The sequence below is a fragment of the Heterocephalus glaber genome, unplaced genomic scaffold (assembly GCF_053883595.1).
Source record: "Heterocephalus glaber isolate CG9 unplaced genomic scaffold, H.glaber_assembly_v1.0 deba00000594, whole genome shotgun sequence".
NCBI classification, from domain to species: Eukaryota; Metazoa; Chordata; class Mammalia; order Rodentia; family Bathyergidae; genus Heterocephalus; species Heterocephalus glaber.
In genome coordinates this window covers 22508906-22523708 of record NW_028258151.1, presented here as the reverse complement: position 1 = coordinate 22523708, position 14803 = coordinate 22508906, and the positions used below count along the sequence as shown (strand labels likewise).

General features: G+C 38.2%; 1 long non-coding RNA gene across 1 annotated transcript in view; it reads left to right on the top strand.

The window, feature by feature from the left end:
- Positions 1–12771, top strand: part of LOC147829546 (uncharacterized) — a 28424-nt gene extending 15653 nt beyond the window's left edge. The window contains exon 3 of the long non-coding RNA XR_015448973.1: positions 12477–12771. This is a non-coding gene — a long non-coding RNA (uncharacterized LOC147829546). The remainder of the gene's footprint in view (positions 1–12476) is intronic.
- The last annotated feature ends 2032 nt before the right edge of the window (positions 12772–14803 follow it).

The window sequence follows — 14803 nt, the reverse complement described above, 5'->3', positions numbered from 1 at the left end:
CTGTACTGGGGCTGGAGATGATGGGGAAGGTATTTACAAAAATGATGACAAAGACCCCATTGGCTTTCCCAGTAACTTTATTTATACCTTCGTCTCATTCCATGAGGGATGTAGTACATACAGATCTCCAAGGGGACACAAGCCAAGCTCAGAGGACAAATAGGAATTAGGAGGGCTAAGACAGCAAAGGTGTTCCTGGGATCAGCAACAGCAGGTTCCCATCGAAATGGCAGTGCTCATGAGTGTCAGTACAAACAAGTCTTGTTCAATCTGCATGTTCCAGTTGGCTACACTGTAGAATCTCCACCTCCATAAAGCCTATTAAAGCAGAATATAGGGAATGGTAGATAGAGGATAGAAACTGCAAAGCCATGGACTCTTTACGGGGTGTGATTCATGCTTGACTAGATGTGTGTAATTTATGTACTGGTGAGGAATGGCAGTTCCAGGATGGTCTTGTTGTGGAAGATAAAATTCCCAAGCTTCCATTTTGAAGAGATAAAAATATCATTCTTCAAGATTATTTTCACTCTTATGGTCCCTACCAAAGACTCTTCCCATTGTCAATATCAAGGAATGGTGAACATGTCTGGTAAACTCATGAAAGCCTTGGGCAACCCACAGGTTCAGAAACACCTCTAAGAGTGAAGATTAGATTCCTCGGAAAAAGCAATCCTTCCAGAAGGAAGAACTAATTAGAGTGATTGCATCTAAAAACTAGATGTATCAGCCAGATCTGGTGATCCGCACCTGTAATCCCTGCATTCCAGGAGGCTGAGGCAGGAAGATTGCAAATTCAAACCCAGCCTGGGCCACTTAGCAGTTCAGTGAGATCCTGACTCCAATGAAAGAAATAAAAAAAGGGGTTGAGCTATAGCAGAGAGTCCCACAGCTTGTTCCTATCTCTTGCTCAGTGTTATAATGCATGGTGAGAAGGAAGACTTAGAGGCAAAGTTAAAGCGACAGAGATCTGAAGAGCCAGGATGACCAATGCTTGGGCAAGCAAGGCTGAACAAACAAAGGCCCTGAACTCCCAGAGCTGTCCATATGTACTGGTGACATCATAGTCAGGCTGAGGTAAAGGCACTATTTGGAGGGACTATGTGGAATTGATATGGATATGTTGCTGATGCAGGCAAGGCTTGTAAAAGAAGAAACACGACATTCTTGTATTAGGAATAGAACAGACAAAATGTAAGTTGTGGTTAATAATCAACCTTGTGTTTTGGGTAAAGAAGGTCTTAGCTCTGAGAACAGAATTTGGGTAACAGTCACTCTGACCTCTGCATGGAGGCTTCAGTCAGATGTACTTCTGTAAGCAGGCTAATTGCAGAGTTAACTCTTTACTGCCTGCACAGTGTACAGCCTGCTTTGGTCATACTCAATATAGGGATATCAGTGTGAAGGTCCTAGATTCTATCTCCACTACCATAAAAGAAAGTATCTGATACTTTTGATATAAATTCCTTGAATGCAGCTAAAAACCCAAGCCCTACATCCAAAGTTCTGGATTCTGTAGGAGGACAGTTCTACTGCCTTCATTGGAGAACATGTTAACTCACTGTTAATGTAGAAAATGTACTAAGGCCTCTGGAGAGAATGTAATCATTCCCTCTACAACTGTCTCATCACCAGTTTTAATTTCCAAATGAGAAAATAATTTTTTTGAATAAAAATTGGATGCCAATTAGGAGCTCTGACCTTTGACCTTCTACTGCTCATTTATTTCCACCTATATGTTTTTAATCCATGAAATATGTTTTGGATAGTAGAGGTGGGAAGGATAGATACATAGACTAGAGCCCCAATCTTTTGTTCAACTCTCAAATCCCATAGTTTCTTATCTAGATTGTTAAGATTTTCAAAATGGTTAATATAAATAATGAGAATGGCTAAAATTTAAAACAGATAGCATCACATGTTATTGAGCTAGTATGGCAACAGAAATTCTCAACATTACTAGTGGGAATGTGTAATGATACAGGTGACACTTCAGCAGTTTTCTACAAAATTAAATGTCTTAATTACTTTTCTCTCATTGCTGAGACAAAATACCTGGCACCCAAAGTTGAAGAGGGGAAGATTTATTTAGCTCACAGTTTGTAGAGGGTTCAGTCCAAAATCGGCTGGTTCCATGGCAGAGTGGATGGCAAACAGGCATCACAGAAGAGAAGCAACGTGGGGCATACAAAGTAGCAACAGCAACAAGGAACCTTGACATCGTCTTTCTGCCCCTTTTATCTTATCCAGAGTACTGGAATTATGGTGTGCCAAACCAATCAGTATACCAGCTCAGTATAAACATGCTCTTAATCCCAGCATCACACACTCTAGATTCAGCCACCTCTGAAGAAGTTCTATGACTGCATGAGGCTTTTGGGGCCATCTAGACACAAACATAACATTAAACATACTCTTTCCCTATGATTTAGAGGTTGCATTCTTTGACATTTACCCAAAAGATTTGAAAACTTATTTATTTTTTAAAGAGTAGGAAAAATTTATTGAGAGAAAGCTTCTAAGAGACACAGAAGGGGGAGTAGAAAGTGGATTCCCCACCCACCCCACTTTTCAAAGATGTGAAAACTTATTTATATCACATAAAAACCTGGAGGTTAATAACAGCTCAATCGAGAATTGCCAAAACTTGGAAGCAGCCAAGATGTCTTTCAGTAGATGAATGGATAAACTGTGGAACATCAAAGAAATATTACTCAACACTGAAAAGGAATGAGCTGTCAAGCCATAGAAACCCATAGAGGAAATTTAAACACATATTAGTCAGTGAAAGAAGCCAATATGAAAAGGGCACATATTGTATGATGCCACTTACATGACATTCTGGAAAAGACAAAACTATGGAGCCAATTAAAAGGTCATTAGCTGCCAGATGTCAAGGTGAAATGAGGGATGAATAAGAAGAACTCGGAGGCCAACAAAGGCACTCTGTGTGATGGGACCAGCGTGTCTTTTCTATATTTGGTAACTACCCCAGAATGTGCGCAATGGTTTCAGTGCTGTTTTTCCTCTTAAAGTTCCATGTGTTGGAGGCTGGGCCTTCACTGTGATGATATCGGGAAATAGACTTTTTAGGACATGAGACCTAGTGGGGGTTCTTTGGTCAATTGAGGACAAGCCCTCGAAAGGAATTAAGCTAGTTCTTGTGCAACCTCTTAGTAGTTCATGGGAGAAGATTGCTATAAATAAGTCTAAGCCTGGCTCTATCTAACTCCCTCTTCCTTCCTGTTTTGAGCTATGACTTTTCTGTCTTTTGCAGGGATATGATCTTTGCTCCCACACATGCCCCTATTAGGATATGACATCATCCACCTTTAAGCCCTGACCAGGGGCCCCAAAAATAGTGCTGCCCAAACTTGGACTTTGAATCTGCAGAACTGAGCTAAATGAACTCCTTTCCTTTATAAAGTTAGCCTGTGCCAGGCATTTTTAATAATGAAAAACAGAACTATTGCAACATACAATAGCAGAAATGAACCCTAATATAACCTGTGGGTGACAATGATGAATCCATGTGTGTTTAGCAGTTATAATAAATGGTATCATACTGATTGGGTTGATGGTGGGAAGGGTTTTTTGGGAGACAGGGGTTTCATACTTTCTGCTCCATTTTACTATGAACCTAAATCTGGTTAAAGAAATATGTGTATGTGTGTGTGTGTGTATAATTTTTTATAAAACTAATGTGAATCTCAAAAATTTTTCCTTTTAAACTAGACCTTCATATCTGTAGGTTTTATATCTAGGGATTCAACCAACTATAGATCAAAAATCTTTGAAAAAAACTGTGTCCTAAACATACAATCTATCCTCCTTTTCATTGTAGTAACACACTATTCTCAGAGCATTTCCATCATATTAGGTATTATAATCCAGACATTAATGTGTACAGGAAGATCTGTGTAGGTTCTATGCAAATACTACACCATTTTATGTAAGGGACTTGGACACACTCAGATTATGGTGTCCTGAGAGGTCCCGGAAGCAGTCCCTTTTGGGTACCAGGGGATGATTCTACAGGTGTTCTGGCCTTATGGAAAGGTAGATGTATCTAAGTCCCCATCCATCTCTGATTGACATTAGCCTGGGAGAAGCAGAGCACTCTGTCATAAACACGAGTCAAAGGCCAGGCACTAGAGAGGAAATCACTTCTCCAGTCACAGTTTTCCCCCCAGCTGAAGAATGAGAGTGTTACCCCCAGGTCAGTCATTGGCATAGTTTGAAGACAATGAGTCTAATGGTGTTGCAAAAAGTTTCGAAGAGAGATAGCTATTTAGTTGCTACTAACTTAGCCATTATGTACTACCACTTGGCAATGTAACCCATGCCATATAAACCATGTTCAAAGTATTTAGAGTCTCCAAGGAGCCTCTGATGACAGTACCAAGTGGCCGCTGCTGTGATTGTATTGTGAATAACATTTAGAGGTGTCTAGGACCATTGGAAGCTGTTCTTTAGTTGGACTTGAGCCAACTCTTTAAAAAGAGTGGGGAGGATGTACCAGGCAGTGATAACCTCTAATGCTCCCATGACACCAATAGAAACCATTTTCTTTGGGATAGTCACATCCCAATTTGGGAGAAGGTCGCCATCATAAGGTGGTTGTTCAAATGTGATAATTCAAGTAAAGTTCTTGGCACACTGCAAGATGCATAGTACGTGATTGACTGGCAGCGATTATTAATAAATGAGTCACTGTTCTCCCCAAGCTTATAGACTTCCTTAATAAAAATTATGGTAGGTTTAATGCTTTTGAAGTTCCAATACTATTGAATTGCAGCACCCTTCAATATAATATTAGAAACATCTGAGAGCTGCCCCCAGCAGCAAGAAGGTGAGCATTTTGGGCTGCCATACTAACACTCCCAGTGCCAAGGAGCAGAGCTGCCCCCAGTGCTGAGGAGGAGTCTTTTGGACCACCATACCACCGCCCCCAGCACCGAAGAGGTGAGCTGCGTGGGCATCAGCAGCACACACACACACCCGCCCCTCCCACCATTGAAATAAGAAGACATGTAAACAAAGCTCAAAAGCAGACTCCCAGATCACCTAAAGCAACCCCAAAAGGAAAGGAGATGCAACAATCTGGTACTCAACCACCTGGACTCCCTGAACTGGTAACAAAAGAGGATCTGGAACAAATGAAATCAGAAATAATTTCTCAGATAACAACAGAGATTGTGCCCATAGTGCAAGACATGATTAATAAATCTAGACAGGACACAGATAAAAAATAGAGGAGCTGAGGAAGTTGATAGAATCCCAACATAGGAAACAAATGGAATCTATAAAACAGATGCAAAAAGAATTCCAGGAGATTAAAAAGTCCAGTGAAAGTTTACACAGCAGAATGAGCCAATGTGAGGACAGAATTTCAGATATACAAGATAAGATTGCAATTAGTGATGAGGAAAAGAAAAATTTCTTTAAAATGGTAAGGGATCATGAGAAATCAATCCAGCATCTGCTAGATGATGAAAAGAAGAAGAACATAAGACTGATCGGAGTCATGGAAGAAACAGTAGAGAGTGCAGATGACATAAAAAAACTGTACACAGAAGTGATGGCAGAAAACTTCCCAAGCAGGGGAAAATAAATTGACATACCCATAGGGAGGCATATAGGACTCCAACTAGCCTGAATCAAAAAATAAAAATCTACACATAGGCATATAACAGTTAAGATTCCAGATACCCAACAGAAGAACAAAATTCTATAAGCAGTTAGAGAAAAGAAACAAATCACATACAAAGCAAAGCCTATCAGAATCACAGGATACTTCTCAATGTAAACCCTCAAGGCAAGAAGAGCTTGGAGTGATGTACTTCAAGCCATAAAGGAAAACAGCCTCCAACCCAGATTGATGTACCCTGCAAAACTATCTTTCAAAATTGATGGAGAAATAAGATATTTTCATGACAAAGAGCACCTTAGGAGCTTCATGAATACCAAACCAGAACTCCAAAACATTTTAGACAATATCCTAGGAAAAGACAATGAGGATCACAACCCCAGGAAGCCCAGTAGAATCAATCCATTGGGCATGACAGGAAATTAAATGCAAAGGGGGAGAAACCAACAAAAAGAAAAAGTCATGACAATGATAAGTCAATATGTGTCAGTTATAACTATCAATGTTAATGCTCTCAATTCACCAATCAAAAGAAATAGACTCACAGAATGGGTCAAGAATGAAGATCCAACAATATGCTACATACAAGAAACACACTTAATTCAAAAAGAAACTCATAGACTGAAAGTTAAAGGGTGGAAAACAATACTCCATGCAACAGGAACCTGAAAAATAGCAGGGGTAGCTATCCTCTTTGCAGATCAAGTGGGTTTAAAAATCTGAAACATTTCTATTCCCAAGTATTTCAGATAAGGGACAGTCAACCTGAACGTACAAATCTATTGTGATCATGTGTTTTCATTTCTTTTAAGTAAAAAATACCTTAAGAACAGAACTGTTGGTTCTTAACAGTAGTACAAGAAATTTCTATATTGTTTTCCAAAATGGTTTTATCATTTTACATTCACATTAGCAGTGTTAGAAAGTTCTAACTGGTTCATACCTAAGCTGACATTTGTTCTTTTAAAACCTTTACCTTCATCTCCCTAATGAATGTATAATATGATCTTGTTATTGTACTGATTAGTATTTTTCTGATTCTAGTTTTGTACACTTTGCCTTGTGCTGTACTATTTATCATCATCTTGTGTCTACTTTTTAATTGGGTTGTCTATTAATGAGCTGTAAGAGTTCTTTATGTATTCTGGTCATAGGTTATATGTATTATAAATATGTTCTGGTTAAGGACTACTTTTCACTTTCTTAACCATGTCTTTTTAAGTTCTAAATTTTGATGGAATCTCATTTATCAGTTTTTTTCTTTTATACATCATGTTTTTTCTATCCTAGCAAGTTCTTGCCTAACCTAAATTCATGAACATTTTCCCTTATAATTTCTGCTTAAAGTTTTATAGTTTTAGTCTTTCATATTTAGGTTCGTAGATGCTTTCAAGTTATTTTTATGCATGGAAATAAAGGGTTGAGGTTAATTTTTTACATATGGATGCCAGGTGTTCTAGTACCATTTCTTGAAAACATTATCTTTTCTTCTGCTCTTGAGTTGAGTTTATGTTCTATAAAATGTTAATGTTAAATAATCTTTCAAAAATCAGTGGACCATACATGTGTGGTTCTATTTCTAGATTCTCTGTTTTATTCCATTGATATATGTATGTCCTTCTTTACACCAATATTGCCTCGATCACTGGAGCTTTAGAAGAAGTCTTAAAATTAGGTAATAAATGTCTTCTAACACTGTTTTTTTTTTCTTTTTGCTTTTCCAGGTCCTTTTCACTTGTACATAACTTTTAAATTTCAATATCCAATTCTTCATTTATAGCCAGTATACATAGATCTGAATTTTTATATATACCTTGTGTTTTCTAATCCTGCTCAGTTCAAATACAAGTTCTAGGGGCTCCTAGAGATTTCTTAGTATTTTCTCTGTAGATGATCATTTCACTTACATATAAAGGTTTTACTTATACCTTGCCAATCCTATGCTATTAATTTTTTTTTTATTGCCAGACTACTTTGATTTGGGCTTATGTTTCAAAGTTTAATGGACAGATGAAGAGCAGGCATATCCGCCCTTGTTCCCCACCTTAGGGAGAAAGCAGTGTATCTTTTCCATTCAAATAAAGTGTTTTTTCTGGAAGTATGGAGTACATGTCTTTTATCTGTTGAAAAGGTTCTGTTTTACTTCTAGTCTCCTGAGAGCTTTTACCATGAACAGCTGTAGAATTTAGTCTAATACTTTTTCTGCAACTACTGATAGGATCATATGATTTTTTCCTTTGTTAAAATGATGACTTATGGGGGTGGATCTTCCAATACTAAACCAACACTGCCATCCCTATAATAAAACCACTTACTACACACTGCCAGATCAGACTTCTAATAGTTGGTTTTGTTGAACAAATTTTTATTTATGTTCATACTTTTATCTTCTATTATCTTTATCCAGTTTTAGTATTAGCACAATGTTGATTTCCTAAAATGAGGGGAGATGTGTTCCTTCTTTTTTCTGCTTTAAATGTTTGATATAATTTATCAGTTAAAATGTATATGAGCCTGTTGTTTTCATATAGATAGGTTTTCAAGCTAGGAATATACTCTCTTTAATAGGTGCTATTCAAATTTTATATTTCTTCCAGAGTCACTTTCATTAATTTGTCTTCCAAGGTACTTCATAGAAGTTGTCAAATTTATTTCAAAAAATATTTTTGTAATATGCTTTCTATATCCTTTTAAATTCTGTAAAATCAATGGTAATGTCCTCTAAATCTTGATATTATAATTTTTTAAAATGTATAATTGATATTGTATAATAGGAAGAAAAGGTCTAAAGGAGTAGGGGAAGTGGGAGGGGTAGGAGAAAGGAAAGAAGGGAAAAGAAAAAATATGAGAAAAGGAAAAAAATGGAAGCAAAGTCTTTGTAAATAGGGAGGGGTGGAGGGGGTGTAGGGAGGGCAGGAGAATGGGGAAAAAATAAGAACCAAGATACATGATGTAAAGGTACAAGATCCCAATGGTGAATGTAACTGTATTTTATACCTAAAATGTACCAATAAACTTAAGGGGGAAAAAATGTGGTTTTTTAATAAAATGGAGTACTACTCAGCCATAAAAAATGAGAAATTAGAGACCTTTATAGCTAAATGGATGCACATTGAGGTGATATCTTAAGTGAAATAAATAGAACACACATGTGTAAATACCAAATAGTTTCTCTAGTGTGAGAAACTGAAAGTGTAAATAAGAACTAAAAGGTATCACAGAGAATGTGAAATAGGAACAAAAGGGGCAAAGGGGAAGGGGAAATGGGAGGGGTAGGGGAAAAGGAAAGAAGGGAATGGAATTAATATGAAAAAATGGAAACAAAGCTTTTGTAAATAGAGAGGGATGAAGAGGTTGAAGGGAGGGCAGGAGAATGGGGAAAAAATAAAAACCAAGAGAGGTTATGTAAAGGTGCAAATTTCCAATGATGCATGTCATTATATTGTATACCTAAAATGTACCAATAAAATTCATTTTTCAAAAAAGAAGCATCTACTTACATAATTTTTCTAAAAATGGGCCCATAATGGCATATTTTTAAAGAAATTTCCTGTATTACTGAATCACCTAATGATTGTTAAATCAAGTTTGAAATATTTTTAAAATTTAAAAACGTCATCTATGTGACAAGTAGAAAAATGTCAACCCCTATAGAAAAATATAAATGAACAGTATTCTCTCATGAACGTAACATAGAATTCTCCCAGAGAAAAAGTATCCATTTATCTCTGTCCATAAACATTTTATTTACAAAAATGGGCCACTTTTTAAGTTCTTTTTTGAGATGTAATTCACATACCAGAAACTATAGCTCCTAGAATATTTATGTGGTTGTAAAACTATCATCACTATCTAATTCCAGAACAATTTTTCCTCCCAATTGTTTATCTGTAAATAATTTTTCTACATTCCATTCTTCCGCATTTCCTTGGAAGACACTATTCTCCTTTTTTGTCTCTGTAGTCTTGCCTATCCTGGGCACATCATATAAATGGAGCCGTACAGTATTGTGGTCCTTTGTAACTGGCTTCTTTCCCTAAACTAAATGTTTTCAAGATTCACTATGCTGTAGCAGATATCACCCTCTTTCCCTGAAAATAAGATCTCACCAGGAAAATAACCACCCTTGAAAACTAGAGATCAAAAATGCCAGCCCCAATCAGCTTATCTCTGCCTTAACTGTCATCACTATTCTCTTGTTCTGTGGCTGCTCTATAAAGTGGATAAGGCAGATAATCAGGTGGACTGAGGCAGGCATTTTGACCTCTACTTTTTAAGGCTGATTATTTACCAGCTAAGTGTTATTTTTGGGTGAATATGGTAGTACTTCATTCCTTGTTATGGTCAAATACTAATCCAGTATATAAATGTACCACATTTTGTTTACCTGTTTACCATGTACTGGACTTTGGGGTTATTTATACTTTTTAGCCATCTTGAATAATGCTGTTGTGAACATTTGTGTACAAGCTCTTGTTAGTATAGATTTCCATTTTCTTGATTAGGCCGACCAAGGGGAAGAATTGCTTGGTTGTATGGTGACTCTATTTTAACTCTTTGAGGACTCCCACCATTTTACATTCCCACCAGCAATGTTTGAGTGTCCCACTTTCTCTAATTTCTTGCCATCACTTGGTATTTTCTAGTTTCTTCATCTTAGCCTTTCTAAAGGGTGTAAAGTAATATCTCATTTTGATTTTAACTTTCCTAGTGACTATGTTGTGCATCTTTTCATGACCTATTTCTGATTTGTATATTTTCTTTGCAGAAATATCTATTGAAATCCTTTCCTCATATTTTAATTGGAATATTTATCATTTTATTATTTTTTCAAAAATGTCCTTTGAAGCAAAAGTTTTAAATTTTGACAGAGTCCAATTTATTTTTTTGCATTTTTCTTTTAAGGATTCTTTATTTTTATACGACCTACATGGCATTTTTTCCCTTAAAAAGCAATGCTGCCATTGTTTTCTAAGTAAATTACAAGAGGACATCAGTCCCCTGTATCTTAAGTACTGGTGTTGTGTGAATCACAGGCAGAAGCCAGTTATGATGATGGATCCAAAGAGTTCTACAAATTGGTTAACATTTTTCCATTCCTAAACCATCCTTAAAGAAAATCCCATTCTCATCATAGCCCAGAAGAGTAATTATGATACTTAACTGGTTGTGTCAACTTGAGTAAGAAATGCCCAACTATATTGGGTCAGCATAGTTCCAGGAGGGGCTGAGGGGATTTACTGAGGACAGGAGACCCACCCTGGGTAGGCTTGTCACTTGAATGGTGTAAAGAAAAATGAAGAAGGAAGGCTCACTTCCGTTTCTTCAGAGGACCTCTACTCTTCTTGGATGTCGTTGCCTGATTTCCTTTGCAGAATCTTCAGCCTCCACCACAGACCCTTCAGCCTTCCCTTGCCTCTTGATATGGACTCGCTCATGAAACTACAGTGAGCGCCAGGCCTTCACCTGGATCCTTCAGATCTCCAGTGTACAGAGGGCCATTGTGCACTCTTCCACACCTGACTCTGGGGGTGGCCATTGTAAGCTAATCTTGTAAATTCTTATATATTTTTATATTTTGCATTAAATGTGTTTCTCCAGTGAGCACTGACTGACATGGCATCCATGCCATCTAAATTGTCTAAATTCATGCTTTCCACCAATGAATCCCTGGGTAGTATTTTGAAATTAAAAAGGATCCCTAATATAAAAGGTTTTATTCTTTCCACTCTATTCTTCAAATTTGCCTTTGACGGATTTCAGATAATCTTTGATGTACTTTCTTGGAGGCTTTTTCTGTAAAGCTGGTTTCCTACAAGTGCTGGCTCATGACACCAGTGATTAGTGGGCCTGCCTTCACCTTTGGGGCTTCAGCAGAGGTGTTTCCACATGAGCAGAACATCACGGTGACCTCTCTCCTACTGACCATCTTCCCCTCCACCTCCAGCCACAGCCCATCTTGGTTTCCCAAATCTTGCAAATTTCAGAGACTGTCTCCTCATGGCTGATGAGGTCCCTGGAGATACTCATGCTGGTGGCTGGAGGGAGACTGGGTGACACCAACTTTTACCAGGAGCCAAGTGCAAGATGCAGACCAGGGGAGGAGGGGCGTAGCTTCTGGTTTTGTTATTTTAACTCTGGCTCTTTCTGTGCCTGAATATACATGCCCAGGTCATTCCTCAGCTGCATGGAAGTCTGTTGTATGGAATCTCTCCATAATTTCTTCACCTCTTAATGAACAGACTGCTTGTTTTCAGCTTCCTGCTATGTAGATATTATTACAGTGATCATTGTTGAGCATAATCTTTTCAACAAATACCTTCATAGAGTCAAATCTGAAAGTAAAATTGTTGTGTTGAAAAATCATGTTTTTAAAATACAGGTAGATAATACCAGACCTCCCTCTTGAACAATAGTATAAGTACCTGTCACATGCCCTACTTCACTGCCCCCACTCACAAAGTATAAAAGAAAAATTATAGTAGCTCTTATAAAGCTTCAGTTGTGTTTTTATTTTGTTTTATTTTTGGATTTTGGTACTGGAGATTGAACCTGGGCCTTCCCACTGAGCCACATCCCTGGCCCCTTTTTTCATTTTTATTTTTTGAGACCACCTTGCTAAGTCTCACAGGCTGGGTTGGAACTTGTGATCCTCCTGTTTTAGTTTGCCAGTGTTCCAGGATTGCAGATGTGTGCCACCCCACCTAGTTGAAACTTCAGTTTTGTAGAAAAGTTCTATTTTGAGATATACTGTCATGTACTAAATTGTTCCCATCCACAACCCTGCCAGGATGACTTTTCTTGCCTACATCTTGTTTTTCCACAGGATAAGTTTCAAGAAGCAGAAAGAAGGATTCAGTGGCAGAAACAGAATTTCAGCTAGTTGACTTCTCACTCCATGTGTGTCTCCCCACAGGGGATTGAGTACATCGCCAATGCTGGAGGTATGCTAACTGCCACTTGCAATTCCTTAAAGAGAGATTGGAAGAGACCCAGGTATTGTACAGATGTTGCCAGAAGGATCTGTGTAACACAGAACTGGAGGATGAAGAAGAGGATGGAACAGCTGCCTTATCAGGGAAGACAGTGCTGCTGGTGACTCCATTTCTGACCTCAGTCTGGAATCTTTGGTTCTAAGTCAGCTCCAGGAAGGATTCGCTTAAGTTCTTCCATTCTTTTTGCAATTCCTTGTTGCTGTTCTCCAAAGCCTTTATTGTTTTCCAGCTGAAACCTGTTAGGCAAGAATAAAATAAGCTTGAACACCATGAATGAGAGATGAGAAGCCCAGTGCTGTGCAGAGAGGGGCCCTTTGAGGGAAAAGCTGGAGGGAGAAGCGTGTGTAACTAGTAGGTTACGTACTTCTTTCTCTCCTCTTTGGAGGACCCATTTTGCAGTGGCAGCTTAAGTGGGTCCTTGGCAACCTGCAGGTATTTCCCTCTGGTTCCTTGGGTGGAGTTAACTGGTATGACCAGTACTTAATTGAGAAAAGTGCTGACAGATTGTTTTTCAATATCCTCTGTCACAAGGAACACTTTCCTAAACGTCCTGGCTTGTGCTTCTGTGTAGGCACACTCCGTGTGCTGGATGTGGGCTGTCAGTCAGGAGAAATCTCCCTTCTTTTTTTGTTTGCAGTGCTGTGGTTGGAAGCCAGAGCTCATGCATGGTAGACAAGCGCTCTACCATTGAGCCACACCCCCAGCCTGAGCAGTGATGTTCTTAAAGCAGAGTGATCGGGATCAGTATTCTGTCTCAGTTAGAGGATGTGTGCAGGGAAGGGTAGGCTTTCCTGATGGCAGGGCACAGAAACTCGAGGTCTATCTGCAGAGTTGCTGAAATTCCCCATGTCTCTAAATTGCATGTGGGGGATGTACAAAGCCCTGGGTTTGATCCTTAGCACCACAGAGAAAGCAAGCAAGCAAGAAAGCCAGAAAGCAAGAAAGCATGAAAGAAAGGAAGAAAGAAAGAAAGAGAAAGAAAGGAAGAAAAAGAAGAGAAAAAGAGAAAGAAGAAAAAATGAAGGAAGGAGAAAGAGATGGAGGTAGATAGAAAGGAAAGAAGGAAGGAAGGGAGGAAAAAAAGAAAAGGCTTTGCTGACTTTCAATACAAACGTTTGATTCCCTAAAATAATAATATATTTCTATCTCCTTTTTTTCTGGAAAAGGAGGATTATCTTGATATCTTGATTTTGCCACACATAATTAAAGAACATTCTGCACCACGTGACAGGAAGTATTGAACGTGCTTTTAAACGTTACACTTCGTGCATGTGCCCATAAAATGCATGTAGTGGGAACAGCCTTTGGGGCTGCCATTTCAGCTTCCAAATGTCATCATTAATAGTGACAGATTGCAAGCATATTTTACTTGCTTGCATTCAGTTTATTGGCTCTTAGCTGACTCAGCACAGATTATACGAAATGTGTTTGCAAGGGGTTTTACACTAGCCACAAATATGGAAGGTTTTGGAAGCTGTATTTCCAAAAAATAAAATGCTGAGTCCTCTTTAGGAGGCTGAGGTTGTTGGACATTGATTTTTGTCAAAATCCAGGAGACTTAAAGGACACTTATATTCTTGTGATTTTGGTGGTATTTAACAACATAGCTGGATTTTGCAAATAAAGAATTTCTTGATAAACATTACGAAAAAATAATCCTAGGTTATATGCTCTGCTAGATTAATGCATTATGTAATCTTTTAGATAACAATGCAGTAATGTCACTTTGCTAGAAATAAAATCTAATCAAATGGATGAGTGTGGTTACTGGTCCAGAAGGATAACAATGCACACAATATGCTCAATGGTAGCAATGGAAAGAAGAAATCTTGGGCTGTACCAATTTTCATCTGATGATGACATTCATTACCTGGAGAGAGAAAAATAGAGACTTTTCTCATCACAACCTAGTCCTGCTTGGTGTTCTGTGTTCTCTGTTGGCTCCATGTTTTTCCTGACACCCTTTTTAATTCTCTGTTCCAAGACAAATTGATACACATGACTCTTTCCTCAGTAGGATATTCTTCTGCCTGAGAAAGTGCTAATCATGCCCACAACCACTGGCTGAGAAAAGCAACTCACTTTATACAAGTGTTAAGCAACAAGAACTCATTTTTGACTCACTTAGGCAGGAAATGATTTCTTTGGAACTTTGTGG